The 12079-nt window shown below is 42.7% G+C and overlaps 1 long non-coding RNA gene across 1 annotated transcript in view; it reads right to left on the reverse strand.

Annotated features, from left to right (window-relative positions):
• Positions 1-1304: 1304 nt before the first annotated feature.
• Positions 1305-12079, reverse strand: part of LOC142099786 (uncharacterized) — a 365154-nt gene continuing 354379 nt past the window's right edge. Inside the window, exons 4-5 of the long non-coding RNA XR_012678610.1 lie at positions 7637-7772; positions 1305-5184 (exon numbers count right to left, since the gene is read on the reverse strand). This is a non-coding gene — a long non-coding RNA (uncharacterized LOC142099786). The remainder of the gene's footprint in view (positions 5185-7636; positions 7773-12079) is intronic.

Here is a 12079-nt window from a genome sequence, read left to right on the forward strand (position 1 = left end):
ACCATATTCAGTAGACCGCAGAGGGCGATGGAGACCGTGGGGTAGATTTATCAGACAAAAAGTGGAGGTGTTGCCCATAGCAACCAATCAAATTCTAGCTATCATTTATCTGGTACATTCTAGAAAATGAGAGCTAGAATCTGATTGGTTGCTATGGGCAACACCTCAACTTTTCATTTTTAGAAGGTTTGATGAACCTAACCACATGACTTTTGTTTTAATTTAAATTTTTGATGGGGGTGCGTGTCGGAGGTCTCCCCAGCACCACAGTGATTGGTCTGCTCACTCTATCATGGCATTGCTTCATTCTATGTAAGGTCATTTCCTTTTGCGCTGGAAGCTAACTATGCAAAGGGGAGATATATAAGAGCGTACCTGTCACTGCCATGTCCTCACAGAGTGGATGCAGCCATTTTGTGGGCTACACCAATATTCATTAGTAGCGGTTGTGTATCTACTGTGGACATACATCCTTACTGTGCCGACTTCAGTGGTACAGACATAGGGCTAGATTTACTAAGCTGCGGGTTTGAAAAAGTGGGGATGTTGCCTATAGCAACCAATCAGATTTTAGCTGTCATTTTGTAGAAGGTATTAATAAATGAAAGCTCGAATCTGATTGGTTGCTATAGGCAACATCCCCACTTTTTCAAACCCGCAGCTTAGTAAATGTAGCCCATAGTCATAAACCATGAAGGGATTCCCCTTCTGGGGTCCTCGCACTCCGCAGCTCTCCCTGAAGCCCTCCGCTCATGCTCGGGGCGCACAGTTAAGGAGGCCATTTGGTGGGCCGAACCAATATTTATGAAAATGCAGCCTCTCCATTAGGAATGAGTGACATGGCTGAGGCACGAGGTGCTTTGTGATCAGATATGAACAGGATTGAGGATATGATGCATCGAGGAGGCCGCTTTCCAGTCTTCAGCCTGCATCGATTTTCTGTTGAGCTGGTCAATTCCGCCTTCACACCAGCGGCACACAGTGTATATCTCATATACGTCCCTCAGACAGCTTGATTTATTTCTTGCTCCGATGTGACAGTTCATTCAATACTCAGAAAGAAATGGAGCGACATTACAGTGTATGATACCGGTGCCATGTGACGTGCGATCACCAGAATCGTCCTATTGTGTCCAGGGATGGAGTCAGGAGAACGAGAACTACGATTACGGACAGGAGCAAAATATCCCACCAAGTTTACAAAACAAATATCATATATGTAACCGGAGAATCTCACTCAAAGACCTGATTTATTAAGGCACGCAAAATAAAAGTATTGTGCTTTTTTTTTTTTTTTTAAAAACCGCATGTAAATTTGTCATACGCACGTCTGTATTCCACTAGGAGTGGATGTAATTATACGTCTGGTGATGAATACGGGTCTAGGTCTGCTCTGCTCTAACAGACAATACACTGCAGGATACGTCCAATACCTATGTGGAATATAAAGTCCCAAAAGAACGCAGAGACAAAATGAAAATTCAATTAATGTCACCTGTTAACAATATAGTCATTAATGACAAAACATTAAAAAAAAATCTTTGCTTTTTTACTTCCAAATAAAATAAATCTTTTAGGATGTCTACTGTGCATAAAATGCTTTTTTACCGTTGTTCCTGATTGCAAACACATGTTCTAGCTGCATACACAGCAGTCATCACTATCACTTGGCACTTACACCTGACCTGTAGCTGGTGCAAGTGATACGACAGAAGAACACGTACCTTTAAGATGCCCACAGCTAGAATCGGATGCTGCTACATGCGCTGGAGATTGGCACGCCCTTACTGTACTTTGACTATGTGCATTCACCAATTCCCTTCCCGTCCTGAAATTGTAGGCTTTTGTAAGTGTCATTTACCCTCGAACATGAATTGGATACACTTGCGTTCTCTGCGTTAATTTCTGGGCATGCGCAGAGCAATTTAACACAAAATACGTCACGTACCTGCACTTGCGTTCCTTGGTGAATCAGGCCCCACACATTCAGTGTACACTTACTTAAGGTTTTTGCTATTTGCTAAAGTAATCTAAGTTGTTTCTTTGAAGCTTTCAACATATAAGTCTCTGAAAACCTCCATTGGGACTTTGCAGAGAGAATAAGGGGTTTAATTTTAAAGGCATAGCTGCTAAAAATTGATGTTTTAGGGGGATATGGGCGGGGTTTGGGCAAATCAGGGGCGAATTTGTGCAATTCGTGGGGCGGGGCTTATAGTATCTCAATATCAGTGTTGGGAGGTATGCAAATACAGATTGGCCTAAAGCATTGTGGGGCTTACTTGTCATCTCCTCCTGTTATTTGAAACCCTTTAAACTGGAACTAAACCCACAGGTCGAGATCCCTGCTTGTGAGAGCTACAGTCTGTAGATCGATTCATTCCTCTTCCTGCGCAGGTCATAAGTGGGTACATGCGGACATCATTATGTGAAAATCTGTTACAATTGGCTCAGATACGATGGTGTAATTGCTTCTAAAAATACCCAACTGAGGATCTTGGGGCCACATTAAAGCTGTTAGAAATGGGGCACATTGAAGCTTCCAGTCGGTTGTACAATATCTGCTTCCATACATGAGCAGCGGGTCATGACACTAAAATAATATGAAATATATTTATAAAAATAGAGGAGGAAGTCACCGTCCATATGTGCGTGTGGCAATGAATATAAACGATCATTTAATGTAATCCAGCCATAATAACGGCAGTAGTAAAACTAAGTTATTGGGAAAAAATGTATCTCCCCATCTTATTAATTCACAAAATGTCCTGCAATTCTACAACGCATTTAAATGCTCTCAAGTGTCACCTCTGTCTCGGAGAAGAAAATGGAATCAAAACTACGGCCCGTGACTTCATCCTCATAACAGAAAATTCCCGATCTCCTGCAGCATCTAGAGCAGGACCCTGCCGGAACTGGGGATCAGTAGACAGGATATTGGGGAATGCAGAATATTATTGTGTAACGGAACAGTACGTTGTGTTGTGTAAACTGAGACTATTGTTACTTATTTATACCTTAGTATAACGAATTAATAAAGAATCTTATTATATTTAGTTTGTGTCTTGTTTAAAAATGAAATTAAAGGACAACTTCACCCAAAACTAAAAATATTATACTATTGTTAGGAGCTGCGGCGGCAGCGGGCACCGCCGCGACTTCCTGCTCTCTCCCCCAGCATGGAGACGACCAGGACGTCACTGCCAGGTATTCGGCCCGACCGTTGCCAGGGCAATGGCTGGACGCCGAGATTATCTATTGCCGCCCGGCAATTAGTGCAGCTGGTCGCATGTGCTAAACCTTCACAGCCTGTGGGCTGATTAATTAAGGTACCTGTTTAATTACCTAGTGCATGATGATGATTACAGGTCTAAGCCCTGATTGGCTAGTATCAGTATATAAGGCAGGGAGAACTTATCCTCCCTGCTGGTTATAGCGTTGATTATTCTGTTGTTGACCTGCTTGTGTCCTGGTTCTGTTTGCCCTGTGGATACTTTGTCCGTTTGCCTTTGGACCTGCTATTGTGACCCCTGCTTGTATCTTGGACTCTGCCTGCTTGCCTGTGACCTTGATCTTTTGGCCTGTACCCTGCTGTGTTGCCTGTGACCCTGACCTTTGGCGTGTTCTCTGACCATTCTGCGTTGCTAGTGATCTCTGACCTCGACTTACGTCTGACCATCCGCTGCCATCTACTCTGTCTCCTGGCCTGCCGCTACGGTTCTGTATTACAACTTGCACTACGTCTGGAGTTAAGTCCTGGGGGCATCTGAGTACCTGTGAGCGCATAAAGCTCTATGGGAAAGGCGGCTGCTAAAGGTGAAAACCTCCGCTAACTAGTTCTGTAAGTTCGTGAACAGACCGTCAGCCTAACAACTATACAATAATTGTCTACTCTGTTGGAATGTCCAGGAGACTTCCAAATTTTTGGAGGATCCTCCCAATTTCCCAAGTGGGCAATCCCCCCGCCAGATCCTGCTGATCTTTATTGTGCCTTGGTGATGCAATTTGTGTCATCGTGACCCTCACCCCGCGCTGTGCAATGACGCAAATGACGTATGTATTGTAAAAAACTTATAAGAATGGATTCTGCATTTCGTGGCAGTCGCCTCATCCCTTTGGAACTACTGGAATCACCCTGCAGGCCCCTTTCAGAAACAAGATTCGCCCACTCGCTGGCATAACTCCCAACTGTCACGATTTCAGCGGAACAGTCCTGACGCCAGCAGGACAGACCTGATTTTATGACTCTGTCCCTCCTGGAACATGTTTGTCCCGCGGGTGAAATATTGGGGGGGAAGGAGGTATCTAATGGAGCAGACCAGCTCTGCAGCCCTCTGGGACGTAACCACGCCCCTGCTGCAATGTAGCCACGCCCCCTGACTCGCTGCCAGTGACAGACATGATGTGAGCTTTGCACTGGTATTTGCTTGTATAGATATATTGTGGCAGGCACCAACGGGTCATAGCTAAATACTTCATATGCCTAAAACCTTCTGGCTATAATTGTATTGGATACACCCATTTTATGTCAGCATTTCAGTAAAATGTGCCTGAAAGAGTATATGAAAATAGGAGAGTTGCAAATGACAATCTCACCCCCCCTCCCGAAACTGCGATGAGTAGAAGTTTTCTGGCTGACGGTCTATATAACCATCCAGGAATCTCTTCATTTGAACACTTCAGAGCCGGGGAAATGACACATATCATCCTTGCAAAAATCACTGACAAATTCCTGCTGCATGATGCATATTAATTTAGCTGGGGAGGGGGCGAGGTGTACAGCGCGGGCATCACAGTATCTGCTTCCCAAAGCCAGCCTGGCAGCTATTTAAAGAAATGAGTGCTACATTTTTTTGAGAAAAAAAAAATGAACAATAATAATCTGTGTAAAGCTGTGTAGTACTATTCATTCTGGACGCCTTGTTAAAATATTACAGTATTACAAAGAAATGTTTTGTTGCTTGCAATACCTAAAGTGTATCCTGCTCCTATACACATACCGCCCAACACTTAGAATCCCGAAAGCGGTACAATATAAGCCACGCTCCTGGTCCGCCCACAAATGGACAAATTGTGGCAAAACTCCTTCCACTTTTCCTGTTAAGCCCCGCTCCTTTTACGGTCCACGAATCGGGATGTCCCTCCGAAATCGGGACCATTGGGAGGTATGGACAGTGTGAGCAGGTCCTGTAACGAAAATAAATGTGTGTATATAGATGTTAGACTCCATTAAATGACTACATTTAATTTAAATATCTAATTTTTTATTCCCCTTGATTATAAATCCCCCGTACAGAACCAGGAGAACAGTATTACTATCAGTTACTATATTACCAGACATATCATGTTCTCTGTGTACAGACAGCACCTGAGCGTCTATTCCCCGCTGTGATCCGGGTGTATAATGCGGTTACGCTACACGACTTAACCCTTGTAGCCAACAGGACAGCGATAATGATTTCAAGGGGCCCATCTGCTGCTGAGAAATAAAGTGTCTTTTGCAATAAATTGGAACATTTATCAAATTAGCTCCCGTGATCACATTTAGAATCAATGATTTTTTTTTAAATAAGATAAATTTGCGCCTGCCACTGGAAATATCATTTTATTAACTTTGGCAGCTCGGTGAGGTGTGCGAGCTCTCAGCCAAAATAAAAATAAATAACAAAAAATCATGTTTTCAAGATTGCATCTGATGAGTAGCTGAGCCCGGCCTTTTGCGTCTTATAGATCCGTGAACCAGGGACTCGGGAAAAGGGGGAATGAATATTATTGGCCCTTTTACCAATATGATTTTTAAAATAATTACTGTGGGGGAAAAAAAACAAATCATTTGCAGAATTTACTTTTATCTGTTGTGACTTTTCCTTCTTTTTATTTAATCTGAATTACAAGCGGGCCTTTGGGATGTTTTGATGAAGTGTGCCAAACAATGCCTATCTAAGTAAAGTTATTTTGCATTTGAAGCCCTGTGTACATTGCCTCTTCACCCATGGGTGTCTTTGTCCCGCACCGTGATGCTGCCCCCAGTCCCACCACCCATTATTAGACTTGTTTCAGGCTTTTTACCCCCTCCCACTCTAAGCTGATACAGAATGCAAGTACTTTTGCGGAATGGGAATAGCCGTACATGGTAAAGAAGGCCCCTGAAAATCGTAAGCATGCCTCTAATAATGCCCTTTACACCCTATATCATAAAGGGCAGAATGGTGGCACAGTGGTTAGTAATGCGGTCTTACAGTTTGGGACGACCCAAGAGGAATTTAGGGCCCTGGTACAGCAACTTTTTAGGGCCCCTTTCATAGCTACTGAGAGGGGCATATCCACACCCGGTTATTGGCTCCTCCCACTACACAGACAGGTCAAGGTCCCCCTGGCAGACCTTAGTACCTGCTCCCCCACTCCTCTCGGCAGGCTCTGGGGGTGTCAAGTGCACTTTATTATTATTATCCTTTATTTGTTAGGTGTCAAAAGCGTTGCGCAGCGCCGTACACAGCACAAACAGTAGACTATACAGGGTGGAACATTACTGAACAATATACAAAAATGAGCAAAACTTCAGAAACTCCAGGCAGGCTAATGCAGTAAAGACGGAGCAGAAGAACAGGGAAGGAGACAGGAGGGAAGAGGGTCCTGCTCATACGAGCTTACATCCTAAGGGAGGGTAAACAAAATCAGTCACAAAGGGACAGCTGAAGTATGGGGGAGAGAACCGGGGGGCCGAGAGGAGAGAACGAGCGGAGAAGATGAGGGGGTTAGGTGGAAGGTTGGTAGGCTTTGAGGAACAGGTGAGTTTTAAGTGCCAGTTTGAAGGAACACAGATTAGGAGAGAGATGGATGGAGCGAGGGAGGTCATTCCAGTGAAGGGGGCGCACGGGAGAAGTCTTGGATTCTGGAGTGGGAAGAGGTGATCAGAGTGGAGGAGAGGCGACAGTCATTGCCCGAGCTCAGGGAGCGGGCAGGAGTGTGAATGTAGAGGAGGTTAGAGATATAGGGAGCAGTAGACTGGGAGAGAGCCTTGTAAGTGGTGATAAGGAGTTTGAAAAGGATTCTGTAGAGGATGGGGAGCCAATGTAGGGCAAGGCAGAGAGGGGAGGCAGAGGACTTCACTTCCCTCCCCGATAACAAATTTACTCGAGACCCCAGTTGCACTGGGGAAATATAGATGACCGAGGGGTACACTCTGAAAATTACTGTCAATGGGGATAATGCCCACAGGCACAGACCTTACATCCACACCTACCATGACTCCAAGGACAGGAAGGTGTCTACGTCCGAGCGCGGGGGGCAAGTTCTGCAGAATAGTTTTGAGGTAACGGCATTACATTAGTAATTAGGATCTTTTGTTTTGTGTATCTACAATGTTATCAATCTGTTCATTCAAACAGCAATAAATGAATCTAAGAGGGCACATGAACAATAAGAGCCTGCCCCAGGGCTGCTGGCCTTGATGGCCCGAAAAGTGACCATCCGAGACAGGTGGCAGTGGGAAGGGATGAGATCTTTTCGCCTGTAACCATCATAATAATCTTAAAAGCTTCAATATCAAACGCCATTCCAGGATCAGCAAAATAAAGAGCAGGTGCCAAATATTCAGAACAGTGGTAATAAATTGAAATCATATTGACCCATAATTGACCTATGGGTGGGTGCACATTCCATAGTGTGTGTGTTGGGGGGTTAACCATCTAGCTGCCTGCTGGTCCTTCCACTGCAAATAACAGCTTATGTGCTGTACTTGGCTCATCTGGTTTCAGGAATTAATGCTTTATAACCTGCATTGGGGAGAGAACAGAGGGGAAAAAAAATAATATGTAATTAACAGCAATGCAGACTGCCCGCCAAGGTCTCTAATAGGAAATGTCAGTGTGTGCAGACACAGTGGGGAGACCAGGCAGTCACACCTCCAGCTGTGTATTCATCTCTTTAAATATACAGTAACACAGAAATATGACATTTTAACACAAGCAAATAACCATCTGGCTCGCCTCCCTACCCAATTTTCAATGTATTTGCTTTATTCTTTAAAAATGATTTACTGTACTTTTTATTTTATATTTGTATGACTGCATAATCCCCTATCACCTCTACTTGGTGTGAGTTCCTTGTACTTTCTGTTCAAAATCATAGACCGCGATGTCTCCGCTTATATAAATATATATATTTAAGTTTATTGTATAGAAAGGGTCCTAAAATTGTTCAAATACATACATGCTGCAGGCCTGTAGAGCGTGTATTTCAAATGTGTCCATATTCACATGCCTGGTCTCTGGTAAACCTACAGCACTCATTACACGACAGTGCTTAATACTTACTTGCTGTTAAAAGTCTATTGTGCGGGGTTACACTGAACAGCAGAGTTTGGGATCCTTTTTTCAAGAACAAAAACGGAGAAATAATGAGAAAAATGTAATATGTTTCCAAAATCAGCATTGACGTGTGAACTGGGTGAACTGGTGGGGAAAAGGGGCCTTTTTTAGTGCCACACCTTCTATCGTGAAGCTCTGCCTCTGTGAAATAAGGGGTGCAAGAGTAATAAAATCCTGTGTAACTGCCACCATGTATACAGAGCTGTATTGCCATAGGCTGGCAAGACATGTCGTTCTAAAACAGCTGGAGACCCACCGGTTGCCTAATTCTGCCATAGACAATAACTGGGCAGTGCCCTCTTCCCTGGTCAGTTTAATATGTCAGATTAGTTGCATTATTGAACAATAAATATTGAATTAAGCATCCTGCAAGCATTACAGTACCATGGTGTAACTGAACAAATCTACAAGAAAATTATCTTATCCAATCTAAGTTGTTGTTTCAGAGTTATGTCTGAATCACCTTTACTTCTTTGTAATATGTATTCTTTCTGAAATGTATTTTTCTGATAGGCCAACCTACATTTAGGTAAATACACCCCTTTTTATGGGTAGGAGTATGGATTTGCGAACCAATATTGTGGAATTTACAGGGCTGCAAAAGGTTGTACCATCACATGGAGGGGGTTGGGTGTATGATGTTGATGTATGAAATTAGAGGTCCATTCCAGTTTTTTCTCCAAATCACTACGCATTTGCTTTACCTCTACTGTGATATCAACCCTGCTACTTGTATCATCTGCATTAAGATATACAGAACCTTCCCTTGTAGACCACAAGTAATATCACTAATGAATACATTAAACAAACCAGTACCCTGGGCTAATCCATGAGGGTCTTCACTGGTTACCGATCCCCCCTCTGAGCTTACACCATTGATTACAATACTGTTTCCTCTTCTTTAGCCAAACATTTGTCTATTCCACTATCTCTGAATTAAATCCAAGGATTTTCAGTTTGTAATTAAATTACGTTAGGATACTTATCCAATGCTTTGCTAAAATCCAAATAATCTATATCCACTCATTCACCCTGATCTATCACTTCAGTTACAGAGTCAAAAAATCATCCAGGTTTGTTTGACATAATCTCCCAGCAGAGAATCCATGCTGCCTTGGTTCTTGTAGTTGTCTGACTCTAGTCAGCAATTTTTATTTAGTTTTAAGTGTTTTCATGAATTTCCTTTCTACTCATGTAATACTCACAGGTCTATAGATGTCATATTCCTCTCTACTGCCTCTGTGTGTAGAGGAGCTACAGCAACTATCCTCCAATCACCTGTAATTATGCCTGTCAGCAGCAATTGGATAATGGCGCTGCAAGCAGGACTCTTAGTTCTCTAAATTCACAGGGATGTTCACCATCTTGACCCAGTGAATTATATACATTTTATTATATGAGTGGAAGTAGCACCTCTTCTATAATGTGTAGAGTACAGTAGGGCATATATTTCCCCTTTAATGTAGGTGACCCCTTTTCAATTTCCAACAGTACATATAAAGCAAAAATAGTTATTTAGGCACCTACAATTTCTGTGTCTCTTTCACCCTGGCCTTACTATTCCTCCTATTATTTATTTTTTCTAATGTGTCCACAAAACATTTTGTCACTCTTTATTGTGCTAGGTTTTCTTCTGTTTGTGCTTCAGAACATTTTATTATGTTTTAAACTCATTTAAGTTAGCTTTACCTGCTTTTTTTCTTAGCCCTTATAGCAACTGCCCCTTCCTTGGAGAACCATATTGGCTTCCTCTTCCTTTTTACCTATATACCTAGCACAGTGTTGCGGAATTTCATAATGCATGTTTTGGTTGATGTTACTAATTGTTGCTGAACTCCACCTATCAATTTCCATGAGTACGCCGCTATATTTTATTTTGCAAGATGGGACTATTTAAGTGTGATATTCCCTAATTTGCAGATTCTTCCCTGCAAAAGGAATTGAATTTTCCGGCTGTTCTGAAATGCCAGCAGTTGAACCTTATCTATTATATTTACAATTAAACGCATTTTGCAGTTTTCAACCAATTGCGAAAAAGGTGTGGAAAAAACAACACATTTTTACAATGTTGAGGTCTTCAGGTCCTTTCCGAAAGGAGAACGGTCCCATTATCCCCATTTTCTGGGGTCGAACGTATCTGAACCCCCTTATTTGCAAGAGGTGTTCACTTTTGCCAAACTTCATCCAACCCTCCCAAAATATGGGGAGGGAGCATAAGGAACAACCACACCCTCCGAACCGTGCCCCTACTTTCTTGCACCCATAGTTTGCCTCTCCAGGGCATATATGAGTAGTCTCTTCTCTTGTCTAGAGGACCAAGTTAGACTGTACATTATGAGAGCTCTCCCCAGTCCCTCTTAGGTCAGTCTTAGCCAAAAGTTCAAAAAGTGATAAATCCTACTTCATACAGCATATAAAATAACCCGCCATGCAGAACAAGGGGCGCTGTATGTTCTATATTATACACATCTCGTTTACTGAAAAATGTAAATGTTGTAAATGATGCAAATCGCCGGACAAATGCAACTGCACCCTGAATAACTCTGCAGCGTTAAAGACGATTGAACAAACATATCTTAACCTTTCTCATCGCCTGTCAGACCATTGTAAAGCGCCGCTTGTCCCATTGAAAAGGTTTCACTCTCCTCGATCAATAACGGCAGACTTTCCTGAGGATGATTACTGGGGATTAATGGACAGCTGAGGTGAGATTAATCCGCTATCTGCATGACACACCAGCCCGATGGCTCTGCGAGTATCAATACGTAAACTGCGTTCACATAAATCCTCTTTTTTTTTTTTTTTTGTTTAGACAGCAAATCTCACATCGTCGTACAAACAAGTTTACATCAAGTTCCCTGTGGTGTTATTCAGATTCATTTAGTTTTGCTGTGATAAAGTACATACTATAGTAATGTCATTGTCATTTCTCAGTCTCGGTATGATTAATTAGCGATGACATATTTTCCCCTTCTCTCCATAGTCTTTGTCATCGATGGATAACAGGTGGCCCCTCCGAGCCTTCACCTGTGGCCCCCGACGCCTTCCTTTGTCAGATGTGATTGTTATAGGGTTTAACCCTTGTATAAAATGCTGATATGTTATTACAGGTAGGTGTTTCTCTGTTTGATTAAATGTATTTACTTATAAATGAGATTCAGGGTACTGAAGGTTAGAAGCCATCCATACGGCCCAGGAATTGTATCAGGTTGCCCGCCATTGTCTATCTATCTGATGTGCAGAATGTATCAATGCGATATGTCACCCTGTGTGCCATAGATTCAATGTAGCAGCTGCAAGAAACTTTATGAATCCAGAGACTAGACTAGCCTTCAGGAACATGTTGTCCTGATGGAGCCTAACACTTTTCTCTGCCCTTTTGTAATCCGCTGTCTCCTCTTTACTTTCCTGGCAGGCAGCAACCGGATTTTAAGGCAATTTAAAATAGGGAAGAGTTTCAGGAGTGACTACACCAGGTGAATAGTAATTGGACGGGGCTTTTTTTTATATTATTTCATATTATATTTTGAATAGTTTACCCATTCCAGTACCTTCTTGCGAGGAGTATGACATATCGGTGGCTAAGTGGTTAGCACTTCTGCCTTACAGCACTGGGGTCATGAGTTCAATTCCCGACCATGGCCTTATCTGTGAGGAGTTTGTATGTTCTCCCTGTGTTTGCGTGGGTTTCCTCCAGGTGCTCTGGTTTCCTC

Source organism: Mixophyes fleayi, chromosome 8 (assembly GCF_038048845.1).
Source record: "Mixophyes fleayi isolate aMixFle1 chromosome 8, aMixFle1.hap1, whole genome shotgun sequence".
Lineage (NCBI taxonomy): Eukaryota > Metazoa > Chordata > Amphibia > Anura > Limnodynastidae > Mixophyes > Mixophyes fleayi.